Consider the following 18,977-nt stretch of genomic DNA (forward strand, 5'->3'; position numbering starts at 1 on the left):
GGGGTAGTGTAGTGTGTAGAGGAGTATGTAGGGGGTAGTGTTTGTGTGTAGGGGAGTGTAGTGTGTAGAGGAGAGTGTAGGGGGGGTGTGTGTAGAGGAGTGTGTAGGGGGTGGTGTGGGTTAGGGTAGTAGTGTAGTGTGTAGGGGTAGTGTGTGTTGTGTAGGGGTAGTGTAGTGTGTAAAGGAGTGTGTATGGGTAGTGTAGTGTGTATGTAGTGGGTAGTGTAGGTTAGGTGTAGGTAGGTGTGTGTCGGGTTAGTGTAGTGTGTAGGGGAGTGTAGTGTTAGGGAGTGTGTAGGGATAGTGTTAGTGTGTAGGGAGTGTGTATGGGTAGTGTAGTGTAGGGGTGTGTGTAGGGGTAGTGTATTGTGTAGGGGAGTGTATAGGGGTAGTGTAGTGTGTAGGGGAATGTATAGGGGTAGTGTAGTGTGTAGGGGGGGAGTGTTGTGTGTAGGGGAATATCGTGTGTAGAGGAGTGTGTAGGGGTAGTGTTAGTGTGTAGGGAGTGTAGTGTGTAAAGGAGTGTGTATGGGTAGTGTAGTGTGTAGAGGAGTGTGCTAGGGGGAGTGTTAGTGTGTAGGGGAGTGTAGTGTGTAGGGGAGTGTTGTAGGGGGAGGTAGTGTAGGGAGTATAGTGTGTTAGAGGAGTGGGTAGGGGTAGTGTGTAGGGGAGTGTTCTAGGTTGGAGTGTTGTGTAGGGCGAGTGTAGTGTGTAGAGGAGTGTGTAGGGGTACTGTAGTGTGCAGGGGTGAGTGTGTAGGGGGAGAGTGCTGTGTGTAGGGGGAGTGTAGTGCGTAGTGGAGTGTGTAGGGGAGTGTAGTGTGTAGTGGAGTGTGTAGGGGAGGTAGTTAGTGTGTTGAGGAGTGTGTAGGGGGAGTGTAGTGTGGTAGGGGAGTGTAGGTGTGTAGCGGAGGTAGTGTGTAAGGGAGTGTGTAGGTGTAGTGTAGTGTGTAGGGGGGGAGTGTTGTGTGTAGGGGTACTGTAGTGTGTAGGGGGGAGGTGTTGTGTGTAGGGGAGTGGAGTGTGTGTGTAGTAGGGAGTGTGTAGGGGAGTGTTGTGTGTAGGGGTAGTCGTAGTGTGTATAGGAGTGTATCGGGAGTGTAGTGTGTAGAGGAGGATGTAGGGGAGGTATTGTAGTGTTAGAGGAGTGTGTAGGGGTAGTGTAGTGTGTAGGGGGAGTGTTGTGTGTAGGGGAGTGTAGTGTGTAGGGGAGTGTATAGGGGTAGTGTAGTGTTGTAGGGGAGTGTATAGGGGTAGTGTAGTGTGTATGGGGGAGTGTTGTGTGTAGGGAGTGTGTACGGGGAGTGTTGTGTGTAGGGGTAGTGTAGTGTGTATAGGAGTGTATCGGGGAGTGTAGTGTGTAGAGGAGGATGTAGGGGTAGTGTAGTGTTGTAGAGGAGTGTTGTAGGGGTAGTGTAGTGTGTAGGGGGGAGGTTGTGTGTAGGGGAGTGTTGTGTGTAGGGGAGTGTGTAGGGGTAGTGTAGTGTGTAGCGGAGTGTATAGGGGTAGTGTAGTGTGTAGGGGAGGTGTATAGGGGTAGTGTAGTGTTAGGGGGGAGTGTTGTGTGTAGGGGAGTGTCGTGTGTAGAGGAGTGTGTAGGGGGAGTGTAGTGTGTAGGGAGTGTTGTAGGGAGTGTAGTGTGTAGGGGAGTGTAGTGTGTAGAGGGGTGTAGGTGAGTGTAGTGTGTGAGGAGTGTGTAGGGGGAGTGGTATTTGTTGTTTTTTTTTTTTTTTTTTTTATGGGAGTGTTATTGGTAGAGGAGTGTGAGGTGGGGTGTATGTCTTGTGTAGAGGAGTGGGTAGGGATAGTGTAGGTGAGGGAAATGTATGTGTAGGGTTAGTCGTAGTGTGTAAGGGAGTGTGTAGTGTGTAGTGTAGTGTGTAGGTGGGAGGAGGGTTGTGTGTAGGGGTAGGTAGTGTGTAGGGGGGAGTGTTTGTGTTAGTAGGGAAGTTGTATTGTGTAGAGGAGGGTGTATGGGAAGTGTAGTGTGTAGGGGAGTGTGTAGGGGTAGTGTAGTGTGTAGAGGGGAGTGTTTGTGTGTAGGGGAGTGTAGTGTATAGAGGAGGGTGTAGGGGTAGTGTAGTGTGTAGAGGAGTATGTAGGGGGTAGTGTTGTGTGTGTAGGGGAGTGTAGTGTGTAGAGGAGTGTGTAGGGGGGGTGTAGTGTGTAGAGGAGTGTGTAGGGGGTGTGTGGTAGGGGTAGTGTAGGTGTAGGTGTAGTGTGTAGGGGTAGTGTAGTGTGTAAGGGAGTGTGTATGGGTAGTGTAGTGTGTAGGGGTAGTGTAGTGTGTAGGGGGGGGAGTGTTGTGTGTAGGGGTAGTGTAGTGTGTAGGGGAGTGTTGTGTGTAGGGGTAGTGTAGTGTGTAGGGGCGTTGTAGTGTATAGGGGAGTGTGTAGGGCTAGTGTAGTGTGTAGGGAGTGTGTATGGGTAGTGTAGTGTAGGGGTGTGGTAGGGGTAGTGTATTGTGTAGGGGAGTGTATAGGGTAGTGTAGTGTGTAGGGGAATGTATAGGGGTAGTGTAGTTGTAGGGGGGAGTGTAGTATGTAGGGGAGTGTAGTGTGTAAAGGCGTGTGTAGGGGGAGTGTAGTGTGTAGGGTAGTGTGTAGGGGGAGTGTAGTGTGTAGGGGAGTGTAGTGTGTAAAGGAGTGTGTAAGGGGAGTGTAGTGTGTAGAGGAGTGTGTAGGGGGAGTGTAGTGTGTAGGGGAGTGTAGTTTGTAGGGGAGTGTGTAGGGGGAGTGTAGTGGTGTAGGGGAGTATAGTGTGTAGAGGAGTGGGTAGGGGTAGTGTGTAGGGGAGTGTAGTGTGTAGTGGAGTGTGTAGGGGAGTGTAGTGTGTTGAGGAGGGGTGTAGGGGAGTGTAGTGTGTTGAGGAGTGTGTAGGGGAGTGTAGTGTGTAGGGAGTGTAGTGTGTAGCGGAGTGTAGTGTGTAAGGGAGTGTGTAGGGGTAGTGTAGTGTGTAGGGGGGAGTGTTGTGTGTAGGGGTACTGTAGTGTGTAGGGGGGAGTGTTTGTGTGTAGGGGAGTGGAGTTGTAGTGTGTAGGGGAGTGTAGTGTGTAGGGGAGTGTGTAGGGGTAGTGTAGTGTGTAGGAGGGAGTGTTGTGTGTAGGGGAGTTGTAGGGGAGTGTTGTGTGTAGGGGTAGTGTAGTGTGTATAGGAGTGTATCGGGGAGTGTAGTGTGTAGAGGAGGATGTAGGGGTAGTGTAGTGTGTAGAGGAGTGTGTAGGGGTAGTGTAGTGTGTAGGGGGGAGTGTTGTGTGTAGGGAGTGTAGTGTGTAGGGGAGTGTGTAGGGGTAGTGTAGTGTGTAGCGGAGTGTATAGGGGTAGTGTAGTGTGTAGGGGAGTGTATAGGGGGTAGTGTAGTGTGTAGGGGGGAGTGTTGTGTGTAGGGGAGTGTCGTGTGTAGAGGAGTGTGTAGGGGGAGTGTAGTGTGTAGGGGATTGTGTAGGGGAGTGTAGTGTGTAGGGGAGTTTAGTGTGTAGAGGAGTGTGTAGGGGTACTGTAGTGTGTAGGGGAGTGTTGTAGGGGGAGTGCTGTGTGTAGGGGGAGTGTAGTGCGTAGTGGAGTGTGTAGGGGAGTGTAGTGTGTAGTGGAGTGTGTAGGGAGTGTAGTGTGTTGAGGAGTGTGTAGGGGGAGTGTAGTGTGTAGCGGAGTGTGGAGGTGGAGTGTAGTGTGTAGAGGAGTGTGTAGGGATAGTGTAGTGTGAAGGGAAATGTAGTGTGTAGGGGTAGTGTGTAAGGGAGTGTTGTAGGGGTTGTGTAGTGTGTAGGGGGAGTGTTGTGTGTAGGGGTAGTGTAGTGTGTAGGGGGGAGTGTTGTGTGTAGGGGAGTGGAGTGTAGTGTGTAGGGGAGTGGAGTGTGTAGGGGAGTGTGTAGGGGTAGTGTAGTGTGTAGGGGGGAGTGTTGTGTGTAGGGGAGTGTGTAGGGGAGTGTCGTGTGTAGGGGTAGTGTAGTGTGTATAGGAGTGTATCGGGGAGTGTAGTGTGTAGAGGAGGATGTAGGGGTAGTGTGTAGTGTGTAGAGGAGTGTGTAGGGGTAGAAGTAGTGTGTAGGGGGGAGTGTTGTGTGTAGGGGAGTGTAGTGTGTAGGGGAGTGTGTAGGGGTAGTGTAGTGTGTAGTGGAGTGTATAGGGGTAGTGTAGTGTGTAGGGGAGTGTATAGGGGTAGTGTAGTGTGTAGGGGGGAGTGTTGTGTGTAGGGGAGTGTCGTGTGTAGAGGAGTGTGTAGGGGTAGTGTAGTGTGTAAAGGGGTGTGTAGGGGGAGTGTAGTGTGTAGAGGAGTGTGTAGAGTCAGTGTAGTGTGTAGAGGAGTGTGTAGGGGGAGTGTAGTGTGTAGGGGAGTGTATAGGGAGGAGTGTAGTGTGTAGAGGGAGTGTAGTGTGTAGGGGAGTGTAGTGTGTAGAGGAGTGTGTAGGGGGAGTGTAGTGTGTAGGGGAGTGTAGTATGTAGGGGAGTGTGTAGGGGGAGTATAGTCTGTAGGGGAGTGTAGTGTATAGTGGAGTGTGTTTCGGGATAGTGGAGTGTGTAGAGGAGTGTGTATGGGTAGTGTGTAGGGGAGTGTGTAGGATGGAGTGTTGTGTGTATGGGGAGTGTAGTGTGTAGAGGAGTGTGTAAGGGTAGTGTAGTGTGTAGGGGAGTGTGTAGGGGGGAGTGCTGTGTGTAGGGAGAGTGTAATGTGTAGCGGAGTGTGTAGGGGGAGTGTAGTGTGTAGGGGAGTGTGTAGGGGGAGTGTAGTGTGAAGGGAAATGTAGTGTGTAGGGGTAGTGTAGTGTGTAAGGGAGTGTGTAGGGGTTGTGTAGTGTGTAGGGGGGAGTGTTGTGTGTAGGGGTAGTGTAGTGTGTAGGGGGGAGTGTTGTGTGTAGGGGAGTGGAGTGTAGTGTGTAGGGGAGTGGAGTGTGTAGGGGAGTGTGTAGGGGTAGTGTAGTGTGTAGGGGGGAGTGTTGTGTGTAGGGGAGTGTGTAGGGGAGTGTCGTGTGTAGGGGTAGTGTAGTGTGTATAGGAGTGTATCGGGGAGTGTAGTGTGTAGAGGAGGATGTAGGGGTAGTGTAGTGTGTAGAGGAGTGTGTAGGGGTAGAGTAGTGTGTAGGGGGGAGTTTTGTGTGTAGGGGAGTGTAGTGTGTAGGGGAGTGTGTAGGGGTAGTGTAGTGTGTAGTGGAGTGTATAGGGGTAGTTTAGTGTGTAGGGGAGTGTATAGGGGTAGTGTAGTGTGTAGGGGGGAGTGTTGTGTGTAGGGGAGTGTCGTGTGTAGAGGAGTGTGTAGGGGTAGTGTAGTGTGTAAAGGGGTGTGTAGGGGGAGTGTAGTGTGTAGAGGAGTGTGTAGAGTCAGTGTAGTGTGTAGAGGAGTGTGTAGGGGGAGTGTAGTGTGTAGGGGAGTGTATAGGGAGGAGTGTAGTGTGTAGAGGGAGTGTAGTGTGTAGGGGAGTGTAGTGTGTAGAGGAGTGTGTAGGGGGAGTGTAGTGTGTAGGGGAGTGTAGTATGTAGGGGAGTGTGTAGGGGGAGTATAGTCTGTAGGGGAGTGGAGTGTATAGTGGAGTGTGTTTCGGGATAGTGGAGTGTGTAGAGGAGTGTGTATGGGTAGTGTGTAGGGGAGTGTGTAGGGTGGAGTGTTGTGTGTATGGGGAGTGTAGTGTGTAGAGGAGTGTGTAAGGGTAGTGTAGTGTGTAGGGGAGTGTGTAGGGGGGAGTGCTGTGTGTAGGGAGAGTGTAATGTGTAGCGGAGTGTGTAGGGGGAGTGTAGTGTGTAGGGGAGTGTGTAGGGGGAGTGTAGTGTGAAGGGAAATGTAGTGTGTAGGGGTAGTGTAGTGTGTAAGGGAGTGTGTAGGGGTTGTGTAGTGTGTAGGGGGAGTGTTGTGTGTAGGGGTAGTGTAGTGTGTAGGGGGGAGTGTTGTGTGTAGGGGAGTGGAGTGTAGTGTGTAGGGGAGTGGAGTGTGTAGGGGAGTGTGTAGGGGTAGTGTAGTGTGTAGGGGGGAGTGTTGTGTGTAGGGGAGTGTGTAGGGGAGTGTCGTGTGTAGGGGTAGTGTAGTGTGTATAGGAGTGTATCGGGGAGTGTAGTGTGTAGAGGAGGATGTAGGGGTAGTGTAGTGTGTAGAGGAGTGTGTAGGGGTAGAGTAGTGTGTAGGGGGGAGTGTTGTGTGTAGGGGAGTGTAGTGTGTAGGGGAGTGTGTAGGGGTAGTGTAGTGTGTAGTGGAGTGTATAGGGGTAGTGTAGTGTGTAGGGGAGTGTATAGGGGTAGTGTAGTGTGTAGGGGGGAGTGTTGTGTGTAGGGGAGTGTCGTGTGTAGAGGAGTGTGTAGGGGTAGTGTAGTGTGTAAAGGGGTGTGTAGGGGGAGTGTAGTGTGTAGAGGAGTGTGTAGAGTCAGTGTAGTGTGTAGAGGAGTGTGTAGGGGGAGTGTAGTGTGTAGGGAAGTGTATAGGGAGGAGTGTAGTGTGTAGAGGGAGTGTAGTGTGTAGGGGAGTGTAGTGTGTAGAGGAGTGTGTAGGGGGAGTGTAGTGTGTAGGGCAGTGTAGTATGTAGGGGAGTGTGTAGGGGGAGTATAGTCTGTAGGGGAGTGTAGTGTATAGTGGAGTGTGTTTCGGGATAGTGGAGTGTGTAGAGGAGTGTGTATGGGTAGTGTGTAGGGGAGTGTGTAGGGTGGAGTGTTGTGTGTATGGGGAGTGTAGTGTGTAGAGGAGTGTGTAAGGGTAGTGTAGTGTGTAGGGGAGTGTGTAGGGGGGAGTGCTGTGTGTAGGGAGAGTGTAATGTGTAGCGGAGTGTGTAGGGGGAGTGTAGTGTGTAGGGGAGTGTGTAGGGGGAGTGTAGTGTGAAGGGAAATGTAGTGTGTAGGGGTAGTGTAGTGTGTAAGGGAGTGTGTAGGGTTGTGTAGTGTGTAGGGGGGAGTGTTGTGTGTAGGGGTAGTGTAGTGTGTAGGAGGGAGTGTTGTGTGTAGGGGAGTGGAGTTTAGTGTGTAGGGGAGTGTGTAGGGGTAGTGTAGTGTGTAGGGGGGAGTGTTGTGTGTAGGGGAGTGTGTAGGGGAGTGTCGTGTGTAGGGGTAGTGTAGTGTGTATAGGAGTGTATCGGGGAGTGTAGTGTGTAGAGGAGGATGTAGGGGTAGTGTAGTGTGTAGAGGAGTGTGTAGGGGTAGAGTAGTGTGTAGGGGGGAGTGTTGTGTGTAGGGGAGTGTAGTGTGTAGGGGAGTGTGTAGGGGTAGTGTAGTGTGTAGTGGAGTGTATAGGGGTAGTGTAGTGTGTAGGGGAGTGTATAGGGGTAGTGTAGTGTGTAGGGGGGAGTGTTGTGTGTAGGGGAGTGTCGTGTGTAGAGGAGTGTGTAGGGGTAGTGTAGTGTGTAAAGGGGTGTGTAGGGGGAGTGTAGTGTGTAGAGGAGTGTGTAGAGTCAGTGTAGTGTTGTAGAGGAGTGTGTAGGGGGAGTGTAGTGTGTAGGGGAGTGTATAGGGAGGAGTGTAGTGTGTAGAGGGAGTGTAGTGTGTAGGGGAGTGTAGTGTGTAGAGGAGTGTGTAGGGGGAGTGTAGTGTGTAGGGGAGTGTAGTATGTAGGGGAGTGTGTAGGGGGAGTATAGTCTTTAGGGGAGTGTAGTGTATAGTGGAGTGTGTTTCGGGATAGTGGAGTGTGTAGAGGAGTGTGTATGGGTAGTGTGTAGGGGAGTGTGTAGGGTGGAGTGTTGTGTGTATGGGGAGTGTAGTGTGTAGAGGAGTGTGTAAGGGTAGTGTAGTGTGTAGGGGAGTGTGTAGGGGGGAGTGCTGTGTATAGGGAGAGTGTAATGTGTAGCGGAGTGTGTAGGGGGAGTGTAGTGTGTAGGGGAGTGTGTAGGGGGAGTGTAGTGTGAAGGGAAATGTAGTGTGTAGGGGTAGTGTAGTGTGTAAGGGAGTGTGTAGGGGTTGTGTAGTGTGTAGGGGGGAGTGTTGTGTGTAGGGGTAGTGTAGTGTGTAGGGGGGAGTGTTGTGTGTAGGGGAGTGGAGTGTAGTGTGTAGGGGAGTGTGTAGGGGTAGTGTAGTGTGTAGGGGGGAGTGTTGTGTGTAGGGGAGTGTGTAGGGGAGTGTCGTGTGTAGGGGTAGTGTAGTGTGTATAGGAGTGTATCGGGGAGTGTAGTGTGTAGAGGAGGATGTAGGGGTAGTGTAGTGTGTAGAGGAGTGTGTAGGGGTAGAGTAGTGTGTAGGGGGGAGTGTTGTGTGTAGGGGAGTGTAGTGTGTAGGGGAGTGTGTAGGGGTAGTGTAGTGTGTAGTGGAGTGTATAGGGGTAGTGTAGTGTGTAGGGGAGTGTATAGGGGTAGTGTAGTGTGTAGGGGGGAGTGTTTGTGTGTAGGGGAGTGTCGTGTGTAGAGGAGTGTGTAGGGGTAGTGTGTAGTGTGTAAAGGGGTGTGTAGGGGGAGTGTAGTGTGTAGAGGAGTGTGTAGAGTCAGTGTAGTGTGTAGAGGAGTGTGTAGGGGGAGTGTAGTGTGTAGGGGAGTGTATAGGGAGGAGTGTAGTGTGTAGAGGGAGTGTAGTGTGTAGGGGAGTGTAGTGTGTAGAGGAGTGTGTAGGGGGAGTGTAGTGTGTAGGGGAGTGTAGTATGTAGGGGAGTGTGTAGGGGGAGTATAGTCTGTAGGGGAGTGTAGTGTATAGTGGAGTGTGTTTCGGGATAGTGGAGTGTGTAGAGGAGTGTGTATGGGTAGTGTGTAGGGGAGTGTGTAGGGTGGAGTGTTGTGTGTATGGGGAGTGTAGTGTGTAGAGGAGTGTGTAAGGGTAGTGTAGTGTGTAGGGGAGTGTGTACGGGGGAGTGCTGTGTGTAGGGAGAGTGTAATGTGTAGCGGAGTGTGTAGGGGGAGTGTAGTGTGTAGGGGAGTGTGTAGGGGGAGTGTAGTGTGTAGGGGAGTGTAGTGTGTAGAGGAGTGTGTAGGGGTGAGTGTAGTGTGTAGAGGAGTGTGCAGGTGGAGTGTAGTGTGTAGGGGAATGTAGTGTAGTGTGTAGAGGAGTGTGTAGGGGAAGTGTAGTGTGTAGTGTGTAGAGGTAGTGTAGTGTGTAGGGGAGTGTAGTGTGTAGAGTAGTGTGTAGGGGGAGTTTAGTGTGTAGGGGAGTGTAGTGTGTAGAGTAGTGTGTAGGGGGAGTTTAGTGTGTAGGGGAGTGTAGTGTGTAGAGGAGTGTGTAGGGGTAGAGTAGTGTGTAGGGGGGAGTGTTGTGTGTAGGGGAGTGTAGTGTGTAGGGGAGTGTGTAGGGGTAGTGTAGTGTGTAGTGGAGTGTATAGGGGTAGTGTAGTGTGTAGGGGAGTGTATAGGGGTAGTGTAGTGTGTAGGGGGGAGTGTTGTGTGTAGGGGAGTGTCGTGTGTAGAGGAGTGTGTAGGGGTAGTGTAGTGTGTAAAGGGGTGTGGTAGGGGGAGTGTAGTGTGTAGAGGAGTGTGTAGAGTCAGTGTAGTGTGTAGAGGAGTGTGTAGGGGGAGTGTAGTGTGTAGGGGAGTGTATAGGGAGGAGTGTAGTGTGTAGAGGGAGTGTAGTGTGTAGGGGAGTGTAGTGTGTAGAGGAGTGTGTAGGGGGAGTGTAGTGTGTAGGGGAGTGTAGTATGTAGGGGAGTGTGTAGGGGGAGTATAGTCTGTAGGGGAGTGTAGTGTATAGTGGAGTGTGTTTCGGGATAGTGGAGTGTGTAGAGGAGTGTGTATGGGTAGTGTGTAGGGGAGTGTGTAGGGTGGAGTGTTGTGTGTATGGGGAGTGTAGTGTGTAGAGGAGTGTGTAAGGGTAGTGTAGTGTGTAGGGGAGTGTGTAGGGGGGAGTGCTGTGTGTAGGGAGAGTGTAATGTGTAGCGGAGTGTGTAGGGGGAGTGTAGTGTGTAGGGGAGTGTGTAGGGGGAGTGTAGTGTGAAGGGAAATGTAGTGTGTAGGGGTAGTGTAGTGTGTAAGGGAGTGTGTAGGGGTTGTGTAGTGTGTAGGGGGGAGTGTTGTGTGTAGGGGTAGTGTAGTGTGTAGGGGGGAGTGTTGTGTGTAGGGGAGTGGAGTGTAGTGTGTAGGGGAGTGTGTAGGGGTAGTGTAGTGTGTAGGGGGGAGTGTTGTGTGTAGGGGAGTGTGTAGGGGAGTGTCGTGTGTAGGGGTAGTGTAGTGTGTATAGGAGTGTATCGGGGAGTGTAGTGTGTAGAGGAGGATGTAGGGGTAGTGTAGTGTGTAGAGGAGTGTGTAGGGGTAGAGTAGTGTGTAGGGGGGGAGTGTTGTGTGTAGGGGAGTGTAGTGTGTAGGGGAGTGTGTAGGGGTAGTGTAGTGTGTAGTGGAGTGTATAGGGGTAGTGTAGTGTGTAGGGGAGTGTATAGGGGTAGTGTAGTGTGTAGGGGGGAGTGTTGTGTGTAGGGGAGTGTCGTGTGTAGAGGAGTGTGTAGGGGTAGTGTAGTGTGTAAAGGGGTGTGTAGGGGGAGTGTAGTGTGTAGAGGAGTGTGTAGAGTCAGTGTAGTGTGTAGAGGAGTGTGTAGGGGGAGTGTAGTGTGTAGGGGAGTGTATAGGGAGGAGTGTAGTGTGTAGAGGGAGTGTAGTGTGTAGGGGAGTGTAGTGTGTAGAGGAGTGTGTAGGGGGAGTGTAGTGTGTAGGGGAGTGTAGTATGTAGGGGAGTGTGTAGGGGGAGTATAGTCTGTAGGGGAGTGTAGTGTATAGTGGAGTGTGTTTCGGGATAGTGGAGTGTGTAGAGGAGTGTGTATGGGTAGTGTGTAGGGGAGTGTGTAGGGTGGAGTGCTGTGTGTAGGGAGAGTGTAATGTGTAGCGGAGTGTGTAGGGGGAGTGTAGTGTGTAGGGGAGTGTGTAGGGGGAGTGTAGTGTGTAGGGGAGTGTAGTGTGTAGAGGAGTGTGTAGGGGTGAGTGTAGTGTGTAGAGGAGTGTGCAGGTGGAGTGTAGTGTGTAGGGGAATGTAGTGTAGTGTGTAGAGGAGTGTGTAGGGGAAGTGTAGTGTGTAGTGTGTAGAGGTAGTGTAGTGTGTAGGGGAGTGTAGTGTGTAGAGTAGTGTGTAGGGGGAGTTTAGTGTGTAGGGGAGTGTAGTGTGTAGGGGAGTGGAGTGTGTAGAGAAGTGTTTAGGTGGAGTGTAGTGTGTAGGGGAATGTAGTGTAGTGTGTAGAGGAGTGTGTAGGGGAAGTGTAGTGTGTAAGTGAGTGTTGTGTGTAGGGGTAGTGTAGGGTGTTGGGCAGTGGATAGTGTGCAGATCGATGATAGTGTGTAAGGGGTCTAGCAGCAGTAGATGAGAGAGAACGTGAACTGTCTGAAATATGTGAGGGATTTTGATGCAACATTTTTATGCAACATTTATTTAACTAGGCAAGTCAGTTAAGAACAAATTCTTCTTTACAATGACGGCCTACACAAGCCAAACCCAGACGCTGCTGGGCTAATTGTGTGCCGCCAATATGGGACACCCTATCATGGCCGGTTGTGATACAGCCTGGATTTGAACCAGGGTGTCTGTAATGACACCTCTAGCACTGAAATGCAGTGACTTAGACCGCTGTACCACCCGGGAGCCCAAAATAACCATGCTCAGATATGAAAGGGGGGTAAATGACAGAGTAGTGGCCAAGAGTAGGTTGTGCGCTCATGTGTGTGTTTTCAGAGAGTTAGGGGGATGAATCAGATACAGGAAGTCAAAACAGCGGAACAGAGGATCATCATCATTGCTTGATTACAGAGCAGGCAGCTAAAGTGTGAGCGTGTGTTCCAACAAAGACACAACACACTGGCAACACTGACACAACACACTGGCAACACTGACACAACACACTGACAACAAAGACACAACACATTGCCAACACTTACACAACACACTGGCAACACTAATACAACACACTGCCAACAAAGACACAACACACTGGCAACAAAGACACAACACATTGCCAACAAAGACACAACACATTGCCAACACTAATACAACACACTGCCATCAAAGACACAACACACTGGCAACAAAGACACAACACACTGGCAACACTGACACAACACACTGGCAACACTGACACAACACACTGGCAACAAAGACACAACACACTGACAACAAAGACACAACACATTGCCAACACTGACACAACACACTGGCAACACTAATACAACACACTGCCAACAAGACACAACACACTGGCAACAAAGACACAACACACTGGCAACACTGACACAACACACTGGCAACACTGACACAAGACACTGGCAACAAAGACACAACACACTGGCAACTTAAACACAACACACTGGCAACAAAAACACAACACACTGGCAACACTGACACAACACACTGGCAACAAAGACACAACACACTGGCAACAAAGACACAACATGCTGGCAACAAAAACACAACACACTGCCAACAAAAACACAACACACTGGCAACACTGACACAACACACTGGCAACACTGACACAACACACTGGCAACAAAGACACAACACACTGGCAACACTGACACAAGGCACTGGCAACACTGACACAACACACTGGCAACAAAGACACAACACACTGGCAACATTGACACAAGGCACTGGCAACAAAAACACAACACACTGGCAACAAAGACACAACACACTGGCAACACTGACACAACACACTGGCAACAAAGACACAACACGCTGGCAACAAAAACACAACACACTGCCAACAAAAACACAACACACTGGCAACACTGACACAACACACTGGCAACACTGACACAACACACTGGCAACAAAGACACAACACACTGGCAACTTAAACACAACACACTGGCAACAAAAACACACCACACTGGCAACACTGACACAACACACTGGCAACAAAGACACAACACACTGGCAACACTGACACAACACACTGGCAAAAAAGACACAACACATTGCCAACACTGACACAACATACTGCCAACTAATACAACACACTGCCAACAAAGACACAACACACTGGCAACAAAGACACAACACACTGGCAACACTGACACAACACACTGGCAACAAAGACACAACACACTGGCAACTTAAACACAACACACTGGCAACAAAAACACACCACACTGGCAACACTGACACAACACACTGGCAACAAAGACACAACACACTGGCAACACTGACACAACACACTGGCAAAAAAGACACAACACATTGCCAACACTGACACAACATACTGCCAACTAATACAACACACTGCCAACAAAGACACAACACACTGGCAACAAAGACACAACACACTGGAAATACTGACACAACACACTGACAACAAAGACACAACACACTGGCAACAGTGACACAACACACTGGCAAAAAAAGACACAACACATTGCCAACACTGCCAACAAAGACAAAACACTGGCAACACTAATACAACATACTGCCAACAAAGACAGCACACTGGCAACACTAATACAACATACTGCCAACAAAGACAACACACTGCCAACACTAATACAACATACTGCCAACAAAGACAACACACTGGCAACACTAATACAACATACTGCCAACAAAGACAGCACACTGGCAACACTAATACAACATACTGCCAACAAAGACAACACACTGCCAACACTAATACAACACACTGGCAACACACTGCCAACAAAGACATAACATACTGGCAACACTGACATAAGACACTGCCAACAAAGACACAACACACTGGCAACATTGACACAACACACTGGCAACACAGATACAGACAGACTCTTACTGACAGTTGTGGCTGCTTTGCATGATGTATTGTTGTCTCTACCTCCTGCCCTTTGTGCTGTTGTCTGTGCCCAATAATGTTTGTACCATGTTTTTGTGCTGCTACCATGTTGTGTTGCTACCATGTTGTTGTTATGTTGTGTTTCTACCATGCTGTGTTGTCATGTGTTGCTGCCATGCTATGTTGTTGTCTTAGGTCTCTCTTTATGTAGTGTTGTATCTCTCTTGTTGTGATGTGTGTTTTGTCATATATTTAGATTGTTTTAATTTTTTTATCCCAGCCCCCGTCCCCACAGGATGCCTTTTGCCTTTTGGTAGGCCGTCATTGTAAATAAGAATTTGTTCTTAACTGACTTGCCTTGTTAAGTAAATATTAAATAAATAAATAAAAACAAATACACTGAATGTTCAAAACATTAGGAACACCTGCTCTTTCCATGACACAGACTGGCCAGGTGAATCCAGTGTTGGACTAAAATCAGGACCCGTGACCTCAGACACTCTGTAAGAGACGCACACTCCACTGAAGGAGAAACAGACACACTGAAGGAGACACACACTCCACTGAAGGAGACACACACTCCACTGAAGGAGACACACACAAGCTGTAGGACACACTCAATGTAGGAGACACACATTGTAGGATTGTGTGACTGGAGAGAGGGAGAAGGCCCAATTATGTGCCCCCCCCACCCTACTCCCCCACTCTCCTGTGTTAATTTTATGCATGACGTGTGCAACCCTGCAGTGCTGCTGCCAGCACGACACACAGAGCTGCTCAGGATGATTGCAATTAAAGGGACTCTCTCCCTCCTTCCCTCCATCCCTTCCACCTCCTCTCTTCCCCTCATCCCTCGGTTCATTGTGCGGTGGTTGTGAAGGATCGTCACTGGACTGGAGTGGTCTTAATCAGAGAGGAGTTCTACAAATACTCCCTATACCCCCTCCTCTCTCTCCTCCATTCTCTCTTCCCCCTCCCCCACTCCCTTTCTTTATCGTTTTCCTCTCTAAGAAGGAGTTGTCATAGCGGTCAGTGTTCTGACCTTCAGGTGCTGTTCATGTGTTAATGATAAGAGAGGAACAGAACATGGGGCTCCACTGGTTTGATGACAGAGAAAAGAAAAGCGATGAATTCAATCAGGTCATATTAGAAAATAATAGAATACTTTATCGTCCATTAAAACGGGTTAATATTGTATGGATATCCTTGCAGAGTATACAGTATATTGGTACACTGAAATCAACCTACGATACACACTCCCCCCCCCTGATGGGCAACACTGGCATTACACTACAGAGTACAGAATGAGAGAGAAAAAGATAGAGGGGATAAAGAGAAAGTGGCAGGGATGGAGGAATAGAGATGGATGGTAAGAGAGGGTTAATGGAGGGATAGACGACAGAAAGGCAGTGACAGCTGGCGAGAGAGAGAACAGTGAATGTTGCCAGCCCCTGTGTTGATATTCCATCTCTCTCTACATCTCCCTATCTCTCTCTGTGGCTTGCCCGCTCACTGCCCCAGATGTTTCCTAATTACCACTGGTGTTAAAGATGCTCTTCATCTGGGCTGATTAAATAATCAAATAATTAATTAACCACAGGCCTACACAACCTCCTATGATCTGGCTCGCAGAGAGAGCAAGGGAAGACTAGACGGGAAGGGGAGAGAGAGGCGAGAGGGAGAGTGGGATAGAGAGAGAGATAGAGAGAGGGGTAGAGAAAGGGTGGGAGAGATAGGGAGAGACCCAAAACTCAACCATCAACCCACTGTCTGGGCTAAGATCTTGACTATTTTGGATCTACTACCCATTCTCTTTCTATAACAACCTAATGGAGCCTTTCGAGTTAAGACCTTCTTTTGGTCTATGACGTACACCTGTGCTGGGGTCAAGTTCAGTTCATTTCAATGCAGTCAATTCAAGACATTAATAAAAATTCCACTTCAAGTAATGAAAAGTGTATTTTATTTTCAATAGGGAATTTTATTTTAAATTGCAATGAAGTTGGCCCCAATCCTGGCTGGCTCATATGGCACTGATAGACTAATGGTTGTGGGCAGGATGAGCCTAGTGGTTAGAGCGTTGGACTAGTAACCGGTAGGTTGCAAGTTCAAACCCCCGAGCTGACAAGGTACAAATCTGTCGTTCTGCCCCTGAACAGGCAGTTAACCCACTGTTCCTAGGCCGTCATTGAAAATAAGAATTTGTTCTTAACTGACTTGCCTAGTTAAATAAAGGTAAAAAAATATATTTAAAAAATAAAATGTATATTTAACAGCCCACCACTGTAGAACGGAGTACAGGCACCAAGGACTCAATTTCAAATAATTTCAAATCCTTAAAAAGCTCTGAAAGAACAAAATGGCTTGAAGCGAAGGTGCAAGAATGACAACTGGACAGACAAATTTATACTAGATAAGCGATAAAGCAGGCTGGTGGTGGCTGCTTGAAATGGATGCTAGACTGTGAGGCGTGCCTGTGTGTGTGTGTGTGTGTGTGTGTGTGTGTGGCATGGAATATGGCATGGCCCTTTATGTTTCTGGACTAAAAGGCTTCATTTAAAAGATTACCCTGCAAGCTTGTCTCACCCTGTAAAAACGTCAGAATAATATTCTAAAACCCGAACACAGATGTAAGGGTCTGTATTTATGTGTTTCATTATATCTTCAAAGACCAATGAAATTAAACAAACGCAGACGGCGGTACAAAAGGGCCTGGGTAAAAATAGCCCTGTTCTGAGAGAGAGAGAGAGAGAGAGAGAGAGAGAGAGAGAGAGAGATCCTCTGTTCTCTGGAAGAGAGGTGAGAACATTACTTCCATCAGCAGCAATGCCAGACAGGGAGTGATAGAGATGAGTAGTAGGATAGAGAGAACAGAGACAAGGGGGAGAGGAGAGAGGAGAGGGTGGGTGGAGATAGGGAGGGAGATGAGCAATGAGGATAGAGAGAACATAACCATGAGGGAGGGGGATTGGGGAGACTGGAGAGACAGAGAGAAGAAGGGAGAGAGGGGAAGAGAAGGGTGAGGAGGGAGAGATGAACACAGAGGATAAAGAGAGCAGAGACACTGTGGAGTGGGGAGAGAGAATAGGGGAGAAGGAGTTAAAAATTAATTAAAAAAGAGGAGAGAGAGAATGGAGACAGTATTAAAGGAAGGAGAAGAGGGATAGAATGGAGGCAGTATTAAAGGAAGGAGAAGAGGGATAGAATGGAGGCAGTATTAAAGGAGGGAGAAGAGGGATAGAATGGAGGCAGTATTAAAGGAAGGAGAACAGAGAGATAAGCGGCTAGAGGAAATAGAAAAAGGGAGAGAGGAGGGAGAGAGAAGGAGGGAGAGATAGGTAGACAGGGCTAGAGGAGGGTGACAAAGATGTTTTAATCATGGTTATTTCCGCTGGCTTAAGGTGGGAGCGTCAGCCAGCCGAGGAGGCAGCCTGCACCTTATAACAAAGCCCACTGTACTTCCTACACACACGGGAACACACACACACACAAACGCCTACACATGCGCACACACTTCCTCCTCTGCCCCATTTTAAACACTCCTTTAGCCATAATAATTTTCATATAATTCACTTTCATACAATTCCTTCTCCTAATCATTATCAGGCCCACTAACGTTTTAATGACTTCATAAATTTAAGCTATAAAAAGTAATGGAGAAAGACAAATGAGATAATTAGGAATAAATCTTAGTGGAAAGCCATTTATCAAAACATGGAGAGGCCCTGAATATTCCCCGTCATTAGCCCAGAGTGTAATTAAGCAAGCCTCTCAGTTATGAAAGAAACCTGCTAGCAGAGATATTACATCCAAAAGCCTCACTCTTATTAAATTGACCGATGAATCTGCACACTATAATAAGATGTGGATTATTAGGATCCTTTTTAATTAAAAAGTGTGTTAGATTTCTGTATTGAAATTTTTAACGCTTTAATGGTGGCTTGAACTCGGCTCTGTGGTTATGGGGCAATGAGATGGAGAGAGAGAGGAAACGAAAGAGAAGAAAAGAGAGAGTTCTGTCTGGTCTGCTGTGTGTCAGAGGGAAGGAGAAAGGGAAAGGGGGGATCAACAGATAAGATAAGATGGCTCATTCTTAGTATTATTTTCTTCCACTCCAGTGTGAAGAGTGTGTGTATAGTCTGTTAGAGTCTAATTGAACACAATGTTAATTCATATTGTCTTTAAAAGTGTCAAATAAAATGTATTGGTTTGGTCTGATTGTGAGAATTAGAATCATGTTCAGGGCTAAATCTCTCTCCCTCCATCCCTCCCTCCCTCCCTCCCTCCCTCCCTCCCTCCCTCCCTCCCTCCCTCCCTCCCTCCCTCCCTCCCTACCTCCCCCCCTCCCTCCCTCCCTCCCTCCCTACCTCCCCCCTCCATCCATCCATCCCTCCATCCCTCCATCCCTCCATCCATCCCTCCCTCCCTCCCTCCCTCCCTCCCTCCCTCCCTCCCTCCCTCCATCCCTCCATCCCTCCATCCATCCCTCCCTCCCTCCATCCCTCCATCCCTCCATCCCTCCATCCATCCATCCCTCCCTCCCTCCCTCCCTCCATCCATCCATCCACCCATCCATGGGAAACATATGTTAACATTGCCAAAGCAAGTGAAGTAGATAATAAACAAAAGTGAAAAGAATAAATACATTTCAAATGTCATATTATGTATATATACAGTGTTGTGACCATGTGCAAATAGTGAAAGTACAAAAGGGAAAATGAATAGACATACATATTGGTTGTATTTACAATGGTGTTTGTTCTTCACTGGTTGCCCTAATACTAAGAATGAAGCATCACTTATCTTATCTGTTGATCCCCCTTTCTCCTTCCCTCTGACACACAGCAGACCAGACAAATGGTGCTGCTCTTTCTCTCTCTCTCCACTAAGAACAGATGTTTTTCAAAAGGATGTCGACAGAAAGTCACAGATTTTCAATTTTTCCTATTTGACCTTCACTTGTTTTCTTGAACAATACCCCCTTTTTATGTTCGTCAGATCTCTAAATATGATTTCTGAGCTCAATTTATTCCCTGTTTCCCTGCTTCGATTTTTTATATTTAAAAACATTGTATTTTGGAAGATATCTCTTAATTTTTATTTTTTATTTAAAGTGGAACTGACAGCGATTTAACTACTTGCAGATATTAGCCTTTAACTGTAGATGGCTAAATCAGGGTCACACAGAGTGATTATTGGTAGTCTTAAATAAATCTACTTTGAAACAAAAGTATACACCTCACACACATGGTTATGGGCTTAAATACATAGTGTTGACATTTATTACATTTGTAATTTGCATCCCAATATTACACTTTATATACATCACAGAAGACTGAAATATCAAAACGGTTTGACAGAGAAACACCAGATTTGTCA

The sequence above is a fragment of the Oncorhynchus kisutch genome, linkage group LG5 (assembly GCF_002021735.2).
Source record: "Oncorhynchus kisutch isolate 150728-3 linkage group LG5, Okis_V2, whole genome shotgun sequence".
In the NCBI taxonomy this organism is placed as follows: Eukaryota; Metazoa; Chordata; class Actinopteri; order Salmoniformes; family Salmonidae; genus Oncorhynchus; species Oncorhynchus kisutch.